The sequence below is a fragment of the Pteropus medius genome, unplaced genomic scaffold (assembly GCF_902729225.1).
Source record: "Pteropus medius unplaced genomic scaffold, Ma_sr-lr_union100, whole genome shotgun sequence".
NCBI lineage: Eukaryota > Metazoa > Chordata > Mammalia > Chiroptera > Pteropodidae > Pteropus > Pteropus medius.
The window spans coordinates 7349828-7366533 of NW_024344378.1; positions in this window are offsets into that span (position 1 = coordinate 7349828).

A 16706-nucleotide genomic window follows, 5' to 3' on the forward strand; every position below is an offset into this window, starting at 1 on the left:
CTCTCTAATCGGAAATGAGCTGTCTGAAGCCCCATCAATTTGCCTAAACCTCAGGAGAGGCAGGATTTGCCAGGCCCCCTAGACAGCAATCGTCAGATGCAAACATGTCAGAGAGAAGCAAATGTTCATTGAGTTACATTAAATGTTCAAAACCACTTTAAAATCACCCTTCTTTTCTTAAAAAAAATATATATATATATTATATATGTATATATATATAAATATATGTATTATATATATATACTAAATTGCACAGAAAAGTAAGAACAGAAAGAATATAACCAACACTCATACTGTCACCACTTAATGGCTTGTTAACATTTTGTCCTATTCCTTCCATGCCTTTATTTTCAAATTGTAAACATTAGTCATGGAGCTAAAGTCCCTGTCAACTAATTACCTTATGGCCTCCCATTGCGTGTCTCCACGCCCCCGAGCCTCGGCGAGGTTGGCTGTGGCCCCTTCCGCGCTGCAATCAGCGCCAACTATGTGTCCACAAACAGGGTCAGTACTTTTTCGTGGGCGTTTTTAGAAATGACATAAATGGTATTGTTCTATACCTGCCATCTGTTTTTCTTATCCAACATTTTGTCTTTGAAAGCTGTGTTGGCGTGTGTGTGGCACGGATAACACACATACGTCCTTTGAACTGCGAAGTACCCACCGGATGGACGGGTGGCTATGCGCGACCCTTCTTGCTGGATATTCAGGTGTAATTTCCCCCATTTTGCGTGCCTGGGCCTGTACCTGTCTCCTTGAGCATGTGTGTGTTTGCCTACGGAAGGTTCCAGGTGCGCATTTCCAGCTGTATGAGATCCCGCTAAATGGCCACCGCCTCGGGGCTCTCCTCTGCAGCTCCCTCCTCCAATGTCAGGGGTCTCCTCTGGTCAAATCCAGGGGCCACCCATCCGCCTTATCAGCTCTGACACTCGCCCACCAGGCCCACCCTTGTTTTTCCTGCTTCCTTTACAAGCATCTCCACCTGCAAACTCGCTTTGCAGGCTGTGCTCAGCTTTTACGCCGGGACTCCCACCTTGGTCGAGAGGAGATGCGGCCGAGACGTGTCTTGTCTGGCCAGCGAGATGTTCTTAAAGCGTTTAGAATCTGAACCCTCAGCCCCAGACCCCCCCGGTGTTACACGAACTATACCAAGGTGGCTCGCTTGGCTCCTGCCGTGGAGACTCATTCCGCCTCTGTTCCAACCACTTTCTGGGATAACTTGCTCCTTGGCTGGAAAGCCAAGAGCTGCCTTTCTCAAACTCCCTCCAGGTATAGGGACCGCTCTTGACCACGCCCACCTGTGGTGTAGACCCAGCGCCAGCTCGGGCATCGCGGCTTCTCGATTATAGCAAAAGTAGCAAATTCCCTTCCCTAGGTGGACCAGTTCCGGTTTTGGTTTTTTGTTTTTTGTTTTGCGAGGGGCGGGGAATCTCTTCTCAGCTTAGAGATGATTTATTCCTCCATCCCTTCCAATGACTCTGTATAAGCACCTCATTCCTAGAATTAAATTCATTTTTGCTTTATCAGCTAGAGTGTTCACTGTTATTCGCAGCTGAGCCCTGACTCATTGGTCCCTTGAAGGAAAAAGGTTTTTGACCCCAGATTTATTCTTTGACTTTCCCCGGGAGCACAATCTGACTTCAGTTTCATTCACTTATTTATTGAATCAGCCAAAAACGTGTATTAAGCATCTACTAGGTGCCAAACACGGGGGATACAACAGTGAAATGAGGGTGCCAACCAGCGCCCCGCTCCGGTCTTTGGGGACACCATTGTCCTGTTTTCGAAACCAGGAACCACACATAGACTGTGGACTCTTCTCTTTCTATTCCTTTCAGATCCCCATGGCCCGGCTACGGGGTCATAGTGACCTTTAGCAAATCATGGCTTGATCTCCCAGGCCCCCAAGGCCCTATCCTATCTAAGCACATCCCTGGGCAGACGAAGTGACGGACGAGCCACAGGAAGGAGGTTGTTCCCCAGGAAGGTCACCGGTGTTCTTGAGGCTTCCAAAGGGCAGCATTAGCATCTGCCTTAAAAAGTCCAGCTATTCGGGTTTGAGAGAGCTGATAAACGGCCACTTTTCCCCAAGACGCAGGGCCTTATCAGCCCAGCTGACAGAAATAGCTGCTTCCCCTGCAACTGAATTGGAATCACATCTGGGAAGGTTTAAACCAAACAGACCATTTCTTTTTGTATAAATGGCTGTTCTAAGCCCTGAGATCTACTGTGTTCTAAGACAGGAAGTGGAAAAAAAAAAGCTACAAAATATCTTTGACTTTGAATGAGTGCAGGCCACTGCAGGGACATACGTACTTTTGTGTCTTTTTTCTTTTTTAGAGACCAAAGGGAACTTATAAATTATTTAAGCTAGACTTCAAGATAAAGAATGTTGCCAGAAATAAAGGAGGGCTTTTCATGATGATGAAAAATCCCAATTCATCAGAAGACATAACGATCCTAAATGCACATGCACCCAATCACAGAGCTTCGAAATGTGAGAGACAAACCTGACAGAATTAAAAGGAGAAACAGACAAATCTACTATTACAGTAGGAGATTCTGTTACTCCTCGCTCAGTTATTGGTAGACCAAGCAGACAATGGAAGTTCCGAACAAAACTATCAACTGTGTTGACTTAACTGACGTGTATCGAACCCTCCACCCAACAACAGCAGAACACACATCCTTTTCCCCTGCACATGGGACATTCTCTGAGCCATACCATATGTGGGACTACAAAACAAGTCTTCGAGAAATTTTAAAAGGTTAAAATCATATAAAGAATGCTCCCTATTTGACATGGAATTATACCTGAAATAAAAAATGAGATATCTAAGAAATTCCCAAGTATTTGGAAGTTAAACAACACACCTTTAAAGAATCCATTGGTCAAAGAAGAAATTTCAAGGAGAATCGGAAAGTATCACAAATTGAATGAATAATCATGTTCCCTTACGCTATCAATAGCAGAATGACCAGCTGTCCCTGTGTGCCCAGGGCTGTCTCAGTTTTATTACCCAAGTCTTGTGTTCTGAGAAATTCTTCGGTGCTGGGCAAACCAGGACAGCCGGTCATGCAACGAAATGTTTGGGTTCCGATGGTTAAGTTATGTGGTCACCTTAGCTATAGGGCTTCTCTCTGTCTTTTTTTTTCCTCTAAGCTTTATTGAGATACAATTGACAAATAAAAATTATATATGTTTAAGGTGTATAAATTGATGCTTCGACATATGTATACATCGTGAAATAATCACAACCAAGCTAATGAACATATCCATCACCTCACATAGTTATGATTTCAGGTCTTAAGTTTAAGTCTTTCATTCATTTTGAGTTGGTTTTTGTGTATGGTGTGAGATAAGGATCCACTTTTATTCTTTTACATGTAGATAACTAGCTTTCCCAACATCATTTATTGAAGACACCCTCTTTCTCCATTGCGTATTCTTGTCACCCTCATTGAAGGTCAGTGACCACCAATGCTTGGATTTATTCCTGGACTCTCTCTGTTCTGTTTTTTTTTTGCCAGTACCGTACTGTTTTGATGGGGCTTCTCTCTTTTTACAGATGTGGCTTCAGTGGTATAATAAAAAGATTTGGTTTCTAATTCAAGCTCTGCCATTTATTAACCATGCAAACTTGGGCAAGTTACTTTACCTGTTTTGGCCTCAGTTTCGCCATCTTCCAGATAGGGGCTAATATTATCTACCTTGCAAGGTATTTGTGAGAATTTAAGTGAAATGATGTGACTATAGCGCCCAGCACATGGGTGTTTAGTAAACAGAGTCTATGATTATTATTACATCATCTTGTTAAAAATAATTGTTTTGCTTGTTCAGCTACAAGGGACCTTAGAGACCGATTATTAATCCAAATGCCCCGTTTAACATTATCATTATCATAACAATAGCTAATATTCACAGAGTGTCTGCCAGGAGACTTACAACACTGTGCTGCCTTTTACTCATCTTATGAGGAAGCTAAGCCCCAGAGAAGGACAGGGATTTCCCATAGTCACACAGCAAGTCAGAGTAGAAGTGGCCTCAGCTGCCAGATCTCTTTAGCTCAGGGAATCTTTCCACAATATCTCGGAGGGTCTCCTAGCTTTGCGGGGCATCAGAAAGCAGAGGGCTGAGGAGGTGGGCAGGTCCCAGCAGCCCTTGCACAAGCCTCATCCTTTTCCAAGCTTCCTGTGCTGCATGTTCAGAAGTGACTATGGGAACAGACTGGCCTGGAACACCGTTCCCACTGCTCCCTGCAAAAGCCTGGGGAGGCCCGGCAGGAAAGGGACTGCACTGATCACGGGAGTTCCCGTCACCAGCAGGAGACTTTTTCTGCTCCCGATTCAGCACAGCTGATTTGTCAACCAGCTCCGAGCCCCCTGCTCCTCTCTGAGCAATGAACCTATTGCTCAGAGCTTCCTCCTGGCTACAGAGGGCAAAAGGCACAGGCCCCACTGACTTCCAGCTGGTTCTCTTGTGACCTCCCTGTTTCCTCCCCTTCAAGGCTTTTCACAGAGTTTCCATGCTGGCTTTGTGAAGGCAATTACATTTCTAGAGAGTTCTTATATTAGCGAGGATAAAAGGGCCTGTGCAAGGCCACTCTGACCTGGCAGAGGAGGTGGCTTCCTGTGAGCTCGGGCTTCTGCTTTTCTACTTATATTTGCTCACCGAAAGAGCAGCAGTGCTGGACACAGAGCTGGTTTCTTTGGTTAAAAACGTGGCGACTGCCCTCACGCTTTGCTGGATGGTAAAATAATTTCTTCGGTTTCTTTTTTTCTTGGAATTGGCTGATCCCCACGCTCAGATGCTCCAATTGCTCCCAGAGTGCAGAAGCCCCTGTGACAGTGTGGTTGGCAGACGGTCCATGCCTGTGGCTTTATTTCCACCTGCCCAAGAAAGCACCCATCAAACCTGTTCATCAATTCATATGTATCTCCACCTGGTTGGGTGACAACACTTCAAACACAGCATGTCCCAAAGTGAGACAGCCACCCTCCCCTAAGCTCTCTTCTCTTTCCATCACACAAGCCAGAGCCCCTGGAATCTGCCCTCATCTTCCCGCTACACCCCTGGCCAAAATCTGGTTTCTCACCGTGACTGAGTATGCTGTTGATAAGGAAAATATCCATGATATAGGATGATAGAAAGGCATCAAGGTACATTATGAGTGTAGGCCTAACATGTGCTTCTTCATGCAAAATTTAGATATTTGCACTCATTGTGACTTGCTGAATTTTGTTTTCTTTTCTTTTATTTTTTAGTGTGGCCACCCAAACTCTTGGGGATAGGATAAAAAAAATATATGTTAATTATTTGTAAGATGTTGGAAAACATCTAGATGTAAGGTCATTATGGAATCGAAATCGAAATGTCATCATCCGGATGCATCTTTGCTCTTTCATGAGTTGATTCCTGAGTTGCACAGCACAGTCAATGTGGTAAAAAGTGAGTAAGATACAGAGGTTGTTCCGTGAACTTCACAGGTAGAAGTTTTAAAATTATTTTACTGGGCACGTGTATAATTCGGGGTAAACTAATCGACATAACAAAACTTCCTAATCTCAATGGCTTAACACAGCAAAGCTCATGTCACAATTCAATGTGGCTTAGTAGTTGTCATGGGGAAGCGGGTGGCAGGGCTTTGTCTGTTCTAGACTGTCATTTAGGGACTCAGGTTTTTTCTATGACATGGGTCTTTCGTCTTCTAAGGTCTTGTCCTCTTTGCATTCAGTTGGCAGAAAGGGAAAGAAAGATAATGAAGGAATTTTTTGGAGGCCAGACCTGGCAGTGGGGCTCTACGATTCTACCCGCACTCCACTGGCCAGCACTTAGCAGCTGGCCCACCTAACCATACAAGAGGCTGATTAGTTTACCTCAAACCATACAAGAGGCCGGGCAATGTGATCCTGCTTGTGTCCAGGAGAAAAAGGAAATGGAGTTTGATAAACACGGAATAGTTTCTGCCACAGCACATTTCTTAGATGACTTTGGATATTAATTTGAGTCTCTTGTTTTTCTTTGATAATTTTCATTAATTTAAGGAATTGTGGGACAACACCACTAAAGTAATATGTATGTGTCTACGTTCCTTTGAGAAATTAAATAGAGCTCAGAGCTAAAGATGCCTGTGATAAAGCAATAAAAATAAGTGAAGAAAAAATTAAAGGAGAAAAGAAATTTGTGGTATTATAATATATGGTTATATATTATATAACCATATGTTATAATGGTTATATAATATATAACCATTATAATATATGGTTCCTGGCACTGGTTATATAATATATATAACCAGTTATATAATATAATATAATATAATATAATATAATATATAACCATTATAATATATGGTTCCTGGCACTCTATGGTTCCTGGCACTTAACCCCTAAAGCCCTGGTAACTTCCCAGGTGATCAGGTATCTTTCTGGCATCTTTTGTTATACTATTTAGTTTTTGTTCCCAGTTCCTGAAATACCTCCAGAATGATGAAGGTAAAGTGAGTATCTTTTGTTATTCATAACAACCCTCTTTCAATTATACTTGCGTTTATACTGAGATGACTTTTGGAAAGTCCTAAGGATGAAGGCTGGTTGCCAGGGGAAACTAACCATGTGATTAGAGGGTTGGAAACTTCAGCCCCACCATAGAAGATGACCAAAACACATAGTTTTTATTATATTACAATACCACAAATTTCCAACCATCTCTTGGGATGGCAGAGGGGCTGGAGATTGACTTAATCACCAATGGCCAACAATTTAATCGATCATGCCTATGTAATGAAGGCACCAAAAAAATCCCAGGTTGGTGAATACGTGGAGGCCGGGAGGGGGGTGTGCTTGGAGAGAGCACAGAAGCTCCACGCCCTTTCCCTGTACTTTGTCCTATGCATCCTTTCCATCTGGCTGCTCTTGTATAATGTTTCTTTTATAATAGACCCATAATCTAGTAAGTAGACTGTTTCCCTGTGTTCTGTGAGCCGCTCTAGCAAATTATCGAACTTGAGGAAGGAGTCCTGGCAACCTCCGATTTGTAGCAGGCTGGTGGGAAGCACAGGTGGCAACCTGGACTTGTGATTGACATCTGAAGTGTGAGGGGCAGTCTCGTGAGACTGAGTCCTTAACCTGGGAGACCTGGTGCTAACTCTCGGTAGAGAGTGTTGCATTTGAGTGAACGTGTAGGACACACAGCTGGTGTCAGAGAATTGCTTGGTGGAGGAAATGCCCACATACGCCGGAAGTGTGAGCGTGGTAGAAGCACATTGTGAGAGTAAGGGAGAAACAATTTTTTTCTATTCAAAAGTAAATTCAAATGTGGAGCTCAAGTGGGAAAAATTAGAGAATTTTAAACAAAAACTTAAGAGCTAATATTTTCTGTTGTTTTAGCTTTCATTTTTATCTTTTGTTAAATGTATGAAAATATTTTTTAATTGATGGCTGGATACTTTGTACTCAGTTCTGGGTGCTCTGCACCTCAGTACTGGATACTCTGTACTCAGTTCTAGGTGCTCTGCACCTTGGGGTTCTTTGGTGTTTCCCCGGAGAGAGTTTGGGGTTCCTCTTTTCAGACAGCTGGCACTCAAACGATGCTCTAGAGCGGGTAATGTCTACACCTACACACTTTGAAGTCAATTCCAGAAAGCTGAGCCAAGAGTCAAAAATAGCCAAAGGAATGAAATGTGTAAACCCCCAGGGAAAGAGTTATTTAAGCACAAATGCTGTTTGTTTCGCTAGGAAAACAGACGATACTTATCAAGAAGGTGGATTATTTTAAACAGGGTGGTTAAAACGTGGAAAGGCACCATCTTCTCTACACCTGTCTTACTTCTTAGGGAAGGTTTATTCCCTTTCTCAATTTCAATTTGAAAATTCTTAGGGAAAAATTCTTATGGGCCTTGCTTGGGTCAGTTAACCAAGCAAGGTTGGTTAAAGGGGACGGTCAGTCTTATCGATAATGTTGTCTAAATATTGCAGCTTTTCATTGGCCAATGTACTAGCTTATTTCTAATTACCTTGATCCCAACTGACACGGTAAGTTCGCCCTGGACTTGCAGCCAGCTAAAACCCACATGACTTTCCACATGTTCCACATCACCTGCCACCAGGCTCATGCACAGAAGATCAATTAGCTCAGTGGCCATTGTCAATTCACCACGTTGACTAAAAAAGTAAAATAAAAAGATAAAAATAAAACCAGGTAGTTTTACTGATTTTCCCTTTGTCGTCATAGAAGTATTTTAGGGAATGTTAAGTTTACCTTTGCCCTTGCTCCTTGTTGAAGCCAGAGGCTGAAGAACGAGACCAAAGGTGAGACCAAGAGAGAGGGAGACCCAGAGGAAAAGGAGGGGCGATGAAGACACTGGAATATATTTATAAGCACATATTCATAAGACTATAGCCTCAAGATGATATATTCATTGAATATAATTAACTCATTCAAAAATATAGTCAAGAAACATGTATGCACAAAGAATATTCTTGAATAGAAAGAATTCTATTGCTAAATTCTTTTTTTTGAATAATCATATATCAATTAAGAACATGTTTGTAAGAATCTTCATATTCAAGATAATCTTATGAAGATATTTTCTTGGGCCCCTCAGTCTCTCCTGCTCCCTGCCCCTGTCTTGTTAACTACTATTCCTTTGTTTCTTTAATCAAAACAGCCTCAGTGCCTTCGACATGTTCTTTCATCAGTTTGCCCGTCTTAATAAACTTGTCAAAATATGCTAGTTTGCCCACATCTTTCTTCCAGACAGGCTCCAGGTCAGGCTGAATCTTAAGTAAATAAGCGAGATAATGGGACAGTCATCTCCTTAAATCACATGCTATACTTCTACTAATCATCATCATCATCATCATAATTATTAACGTTGTCTAAATATGTGTACATTTTTTTAAGAACAATCCCTGACAGTGAGCTCAGGCCAGGCTTACGGCCAGATAAACTCTCTTACACCTTTTTCCACAGAACTTGCCACTCGCCTTGAAAATTAAAAATTAGAAAAATTAAAAATCAGACTCCATCTTAGTGTTCTAAGCCCTTACCTTTGAGCAAGAAGAAAAAACCTGAGATCTGGCATTATTTGAAACTCAGAGTTTGTACTACTGATGTTTTAAAATTGTTTAGGACGCACTGGGCACTTTTATATAGTTAGGCAATAGTTCTAAAATTTGTAGAACGTGCTTGCTACCAGTTTTATATAAATTCTAGGAACTCCACATCTCGGTGGCTTGAATGAATATGTGTGTATTATTATTGTGTGTGTGTGTGAGTGTGTGTGTGTGTGTGTGATCACCGCATGTTTGCATTTCCCTGCTCATTAAGTCTCATTGGAGTTCTCCGTGGCAAATTCTGTGACTTAATTAGATTTTTATTTAACTGTAGAAAAGGAAAGCATATTAGGTTTCCAGACAGTGTTTGCACCTAAACTTGAAAGCATTTCTCATTGTGGTCTCCAAATGGAATGTGCTTTCAACCTACTTATTTCATTCCGATTTTTGTTGCTGAAGGCACACATAAAGATTAGCCTTTAAATACTGATTTAATCTCTGTCGTAATTCCTTCGCTCTTCACCCCAGCGGCTTAAATTCTTGATTGTGTGGTAAAAAGTGACAAAGCTTCAAGAAATAAAAATGCATCCATTTAATATTTTAAAAAGAACCCAGTGATAGTAGGAGGAAATATGCATTGGACGAAGGCAGCTGGTCACTTGTGCGGGTGGCTGACACGGGCTGAGGTGCTTATGCTGGGTGGGTCTGGTTTCTAGCAGATGAGCTGGGCTCTAAGGGGAGGATGGGGTGATCCTAGAAACCCCTCTGCAAGTCTCTGCCCCTCTAGTACTCAGGTTCCTCATCTATAAAATGTAGATAGTTACAGCTAATGTTTACGGAGAGCTTACTGTGCCAGGTGCTAGTCTAAGCATTTTAGTCATTCATTCTTATGAAATAGGTACAAAAATTATTATGTCCATTTTAGAGCTAGGAAAACTGAAGCCACCTAGAGATTACGAATGGCCCACAGCCACTTATCTAGTTAGTGGTTGTGCCCGAATTTGAACCCAGCAGTCTAGCTTCATTATCCACACTCTTCACCCCAAACTGCGTGTCCGGCATGAAGCAGCGAAGTGAGTGGCTCTGTGCTGGGTGAACTGCTTTGCGAGCTCAGCAGCTTCTGTCTGGTGCCCTCAGGAGGAGTGGGGCAAGGAGGCTGACGCCTGTTCCAGCCACGGGATCTTCAGGAAATCATTCAATTTCTCTGAGCCTTAGCTTCTAAGCCTGTAAAATGGGCATAACGATCTCGTCGACTTCTCACGGCTGCTGGGAGGTGGAAGCAAGGTGAGCAACGTTGGGAGCACCAAGAACTGTAAGGGGCCGATATGGTTGCACTCCACAAAGCCTTCTGGATGACCACCTAGTTCCCGAGAGCTTCCTTGAACTTGGGTTTTGACTGCTGCACGCTTATTCTCAAGTGTAACGTGTCTTCTTACTTAGTCGTCCTTCTTCCAGGCCCGCCCTGGGAGACTTGAACTTTCAGAGCAGTTGTTTTTGTGGGGGCGACAGTGAGAGTAGTTTCCCAAACCCCCACTTCCCCTGTTCCCACCCCTGGGTCCTGGCCCGGAACTCTGTCCCAGCTTGGGTGTTCAGAGTTGGTGATATGAGCGACTGAGCTCGGGAAGGGCTGTGGGGGACACCAGACCTTGCCGGGGCACAGGCCAAAGGCTTACGCAGCAAGAAATGTGGGTGACACTCTCAGAATTAATTCAGAGGATGTGACGCATTAACACTGCTCGACTGCATCCAAGGACAGCCAGGACGGCAGGGAGGGTGTGGGCCCAACACGCCGAGACCGCTCGCCAGCCGCAGGCCCCTGTCCCGCTCTGGCGGCCTGGACCGCTCAGCCCACGTGTTCTCCACCCAGGTCACGCTCCTCCCTAGAGGTGTCTGCTTCGGCTCAAAGGCCATTTTGAGTGTAAAGGCAAAAGGTGAATAGACATTGTACTAATCAATCTTTTCTTCTGTAAAATCAATGCTCTGCCTCCGAAGAATCAAAGGGAAAAAAGCAAAGGTTGAATTTATAAAGCAGACACAATACTGTCTCCCTCTGTCTCCGGGGAAAACTTTTTCTTGTCTCATCCTGACTGGAACCAACATCATGCCTTACGGGTATGCTGTTGCTGACGGCCGCTTCAATGAATTCTGGAAGCTGTCGAGTCTCCTCCATCTGGATTTGACTTAACCAGAACTTACAGAAAGCCGTGGGGAGCAGGAGATGGATCAATCACCAGCCCTGGCTGGTCTCATGGGGGCAATTATCCAAACAAATAAAACCCAGGATAAGAAGAAAGCATTAAATACAAGTGAGAAGTGGCCCCCAGGATAGAGAAGGCCACGGGTATCAGAGGAGTTGGGAAGAGGAAGAGGTCAGTGTGGGCTTGAAATGGTGGTGCCTTTTTTCTTGGTTTTATAAAATAAACAGGATTTTAAAAGAGAACCATGATTGAGGATGCCCTTACCGGGGGTGGGCCCAGCCTAGGCAAAGCTGGTGAATGGGGATGAGCGAAGCCGACTCCGCACATAGCTCTTGTCTCTGTTTGTATGACTGCGTGCACAGCCGGTGGGCTTTTCTATTTCGAATGAACAGAAGAGACATGTTCTAAAGGTCCGGGAAACCAGATGGAGTCTGTGCCTCTCCAGGTGGTCGTGAGTGCCACAGAACACACATGGCCTCGCTGTGCTACTGAGGAGCAGGGTGACCTTGGCCCATCGTTCAGCCTGGCCTTGGTCTCCTTGTCTGTAAAAATCCCTTTTGCCCTCAAGTTCCACGGTTGCCTCTCTCCCTAGGGCTCTTTGGGAAGTGCCTGGCTGGGTGTCCTGGGAGGAGTTCACAGCATCTGAGCATGGCTAAGTGGAGCCAGCCACCAGTGGCACCGTGTTCCAGCAGCAAGACAGCCTCCTTCAGGAACCAAAAGGATCAAGGCTGGTTATGACACACGGGCTTCAACCTGAAATGCCTAAGTCACTGGGGACACCAAAGGTGTGGCAGGAGATAGTGGACAGGTGACCTCAGACAACAGTAAAGCTGCATTGAACTTCCTAATTAGTGCTGAGAATGCCCCAAGTCCCATCTGTGGCCACCTCATGTGAGTGCATAGGGCTGCGAGGTACCTATCTGGGTTACGAGAGGCACCCCCTCGTCTTCCCATGTTTCTCTAGTCTTGCTTTATCTTCACCTTTAGCCTGGATTCAGATGTATCCATCGGAGTCACCCTTTCCACATTGATTCAAAGTATCACCTTCATCTTAGGCTATATTGTCCCCTTTGGAATGCAAAGCAACAGGTGGAAACAGTGAACTAGAAATATATGTTGCAACATGGATAGACATGAAAAAAATGTAGTATTGAATGAAGAAATGATTACCCAGAACAAGATGTATGGCACAATAACATCTATGTAAATTAAACCTTCCTCCAAGTCACATAATTTTATTTCGAGGATATACATGTATAGTCAAGGATATCTATGAAATCATTGGAGGGCGTGCCTAAAAAGGGAGATAAGGGAGAAAAAATAAACAATTACAAGAGAGGGGCCATGCTTACACAGATGATACTAATTGTCCCGGACCGAAGAGTAGGTGAAGTTTCCATCTGAAGTTCACACACACACACACACACACACACACACACACACAGAGGCACGTGCACACACGCTCTCACGCCTGTGCTCAGGAGAACAGGAATAAGAGGAGAGTTGGGGAGAACAAAATGCTTTCTGGGAGCTGTGGTGTGAGGTAAGATACTTCTGTTGGAAAGACCAGGATTAGGTTGGGCTAAACTCTAACAGTTTCAGGTCTTTTTAGGGCCTGATTTTTGCCTGATCTACAGAGACGCATTTTTTTAAATGATACTGGTGTGTCTGCTCAGATGCAGAATGAGGGATGTGATGGTGAGCACCCAGCTGAAGGCAAGATGGAGAAGCTTCTAGCACAGAGCTTTTCATACTTGAATGTGCATCAGTCACTTGGGATCTTGTAAAAATGCAGAGTTTGATTCAGGAGGTCCGTGGGGTAAGGGGCCCGAGGCTCTAATCTCTAACAAACTCCCAGACGATGCTGATGCTGCCCGTTGGTAGACCATACTTAGAGTAGCAAGGCCCTAAAATAATACACTCATTTTTGATAGAATTGAAAAAATAAAATGAAGAAATGAAGGCAAGAAGTTCTCAAAGCCTAATATTTTCCCAGGATTGTCAGCTGCTTAAGCATTTGGTTTACCACTACACATTTCCTAGGAAAACACCTTCTTGTCTTGTGTTCTGTGTGTCTCTCTTTTTTTTAATGAAGGTGCTTGCATAAGAAGCATCTCAGGGAGCTCTCTAGCTGTGTTTAATTTTGTGGGTTTGATGAAAAGAAAAAAATCCCACTGTATCCCTTAATTATATTTTTGAAATTTGTGATACAAAAGGAAAGTAGCTAGGGAACAGTAGACGAACTCTTACAATTTAAAAAAAATCTTGCATGCAAAAGCATCATCGAACCAGTGGTTTTCACATGGCCGGAAAACACCTGAAGAGTGAGAATGAGTAATTGTTTTGATTGGATCTGGTGAATCATAGGAATCGAACAAAATGCAACGTACTCAACTCTGAAGTCTGCCGACAATTACACGGGCTGACTTTCTTCATGGCGTGTAAAGCTTGTGGACAGAAACGTCGTGAGGAGCACACACAGACTAAATTCTTTCCTTCAGGTGACCTCCCTCAGCGAAGTGTGAATCCAAGGGCCCAAGCTTCTTTCCTAGATATGTCGGAAGGCCAGACCTGTGGAGAGAAAAACTAACGTGAGGCTGTAAAGGATGCCCAGGTGCATTAGATAGTAGGTGGACTGCCTTTTATGAAGGAGACAAGCGGTGTCATGCAGGTAGGTAGACAGATGATGTCATCCAGGTGTGTGGATAGTTGACTGACTCTTAGAATCACAGTCTCAGACACCCGGGCTGTCAGAGCTTGTAGAAACCTTCTGGGTTCTCTTCTTTCAACCTGCTTGACAGATGACGCCTGGGAGATCCTGAGTTGGATAGGACTGGCTCTGGGTGACTCGGACAGTGACTGTCACTGTGGGAATTTGCACCAAGTGTCCTGATTCGCAGGCCTGGGGACATCAGCATTTCCTGTCAGACCTCTTCAAGCTGTCCTCATCCCAACTAATTCCTACGGGAGCCTGGCGGGCAATGGTCCCAGCCTCTCCCATAGGCCCCATCTGATCTAGGGGGCCAGGGCTTAGATTTTGGCCTTCGACATTTTATTAGCCATGGAATTATCAACTTCAGTGGTCACTGGTGGGCACTTAATTTTAAAAAACAGTAAGAGTGTGATCCCTCTCTAGGTGGAAGCGATGCCTTCAGCCAATGCACATACTTCACACAGGTCCTTCCAGGTGAGCCAATGCGCCCCTGCCCCCCACCCAGGAGAATTCGTCCTTCCCAGCAGCCAGCATGAGGGCCTGCTTGGGCAAGAACAGCGGCAGCTCGTTGTGCCCGTGGGAGCTCTGGACAAGTGTGCTCAGCGGGAGGAAGGGGACACGCAGGGAAAACGAAGTTGGGAGGATGTGGCAGTCATTCCCAACATTCATGAAAAAGGCTGCTTGGTTTAAGAGCAGCGTTTCCTGCCACCTTCATCTGGCCGTTCCAAGAACTCAGGTCACATAGAACGAGCTCTTAGAATTCATTCAGCAAGAGACTCCCCCCTGCAGTGTGAATTGGGTCAGATCCTGTGACTTAGACATTTCTTTTTGCTGAATGGCTCCTTGAGAAATTTTTCCCAAAGAGGCATATGGGAACATGTTTACTTTATTTTTATTTTTCTGAATTTGAATCCTGAGTCTTTATAAAATAAATGACTATTGGATAGTATAAGAATGTTTTGGTCAGCTAGAAAACTTCATCATTGATAATGTTTTACTTTCAATCCAAATATTAATATATGGAGTCTTTTTTCTCAGACTTATGGAGATATAATTGACATATTGTATAAGTTTAAGGTATACAACACGTTGATTTGATACACTTGTGTATTGCAAAATGATTCTGACCATAGCATTAGCTAACACTTCCATCATATCGCGTAACTACCATTTCTTTTTCGTTGTGAGAAATTTCAGATCTATTCTCTTAGCAACTTTCAAATATGGAATACAGTTTGTTAACTATAATCAACATGTTGCACATTAGATCCCTAGAATTTTTTATCTTATGTCTGAAAGTTTGTACTCTTTGACCAACATCTAGAACATCTTCATTATGGTAAGGTTTGTAATAGCAAGAAGTTGCAAACAACCTAAATGCCCATCAATATCATACTTCTTTTCTATGGGTTCAGACATATGTATGTAAACACACAGGGAGAGAAGTGTAATCTCTGAGATACAGGATGGAGGTCGAAGGGGACTTTAAGTTTTATCTGTTCCATGTCTATAAAACATGAGAATGTGTTCATGTGCTGTTTATGTCATTTAAAAACCTTGAAAAATATAGAATACCGAGAAAGAACTGAGCTTCTACAATACTATTGTTGTCCCATATTTATCATGTAAGGAGAGAAGGGTGCTGAAATCCACTATTGTGCTTCTCTGGCAGGAGACCACGCTGGGTTTGGTGGCTGCTTCGTGCCCATTGGCTGACATCCCAATTATGTCAGGGAAGTAGGGGGCCAGGATTACATGGATTCAACACCTAGGGGCAGACCGCGGGACAGTGGTTCTCACACTTGAGGGTGCATATGAATAACCTGCAGTGCTTGTGATAAATTCATTTTCCCCCATCTCACCATCAGCGATTCTGATTAAATAGGTCTGCCTTGTAGTCCATCAATCTACATTTTTAAATAAGCACCAGAGTTGATTCTGACGAAGGTGGTCTTTAAGCCTCCCTGGGAAGAAAATAATACATTCCTGTTATTCGCCCTTTGCAGAGACACTGTCTCATGATCTCAAGGATAAGAGCTAGGGCTGTTTCCCTGGTGACAAAGACCCACTTGCTAAGATAAAGCACAGGTAGGACACACCTTCCTAGACATCTGAACTGCCAAACTGCCACTCCTGAATGTCATGTGTATGTATATCGCTGGAAAATCGAGGACCACGAGGACCATTCCAGTTCTGCACTTTGTCTAAAAATAAACAGGAAAGGGCCCTATCTCATTAGACAGGAGCACCAGAATAAACTTAGATGGGTTTAGATAACAATTCAGAGATGGGCATAATGAGATGTGGTTTTGGTTCATCACTGTTTTGTAGGAGATGTATATTAATGGAAACCCAAATGAGGGGCTTCTGCCAGGTCAAGGTTCCATCTAAATGTGACTACAAAAAGCTCTTCACCACTAAATGCCATGATACAGATGTAAGATGATTTTTACCATCCATAAAAGCCATTTCTAGTTGATTATGAAGTAGGATTAGAATCAAAATGGGAGAGCAAATTGCTTTGTGCCTGGCTTTGGAAAAGAATGTAATAGAAATGGCTTTTGAGTGTTTTGTTTTGGTTTCCATGTTTATTTACTTATTTACTTACATACTTACTTACTTATTTACTTACTTATTTGTATATATTTTCTATTTCTAATAGACTAAGCTGAAACACACCACCCATGCTGCTAATGTCTGAGTATTACTGAGTCCAATCAAAAGTTAAAAAATAAAAT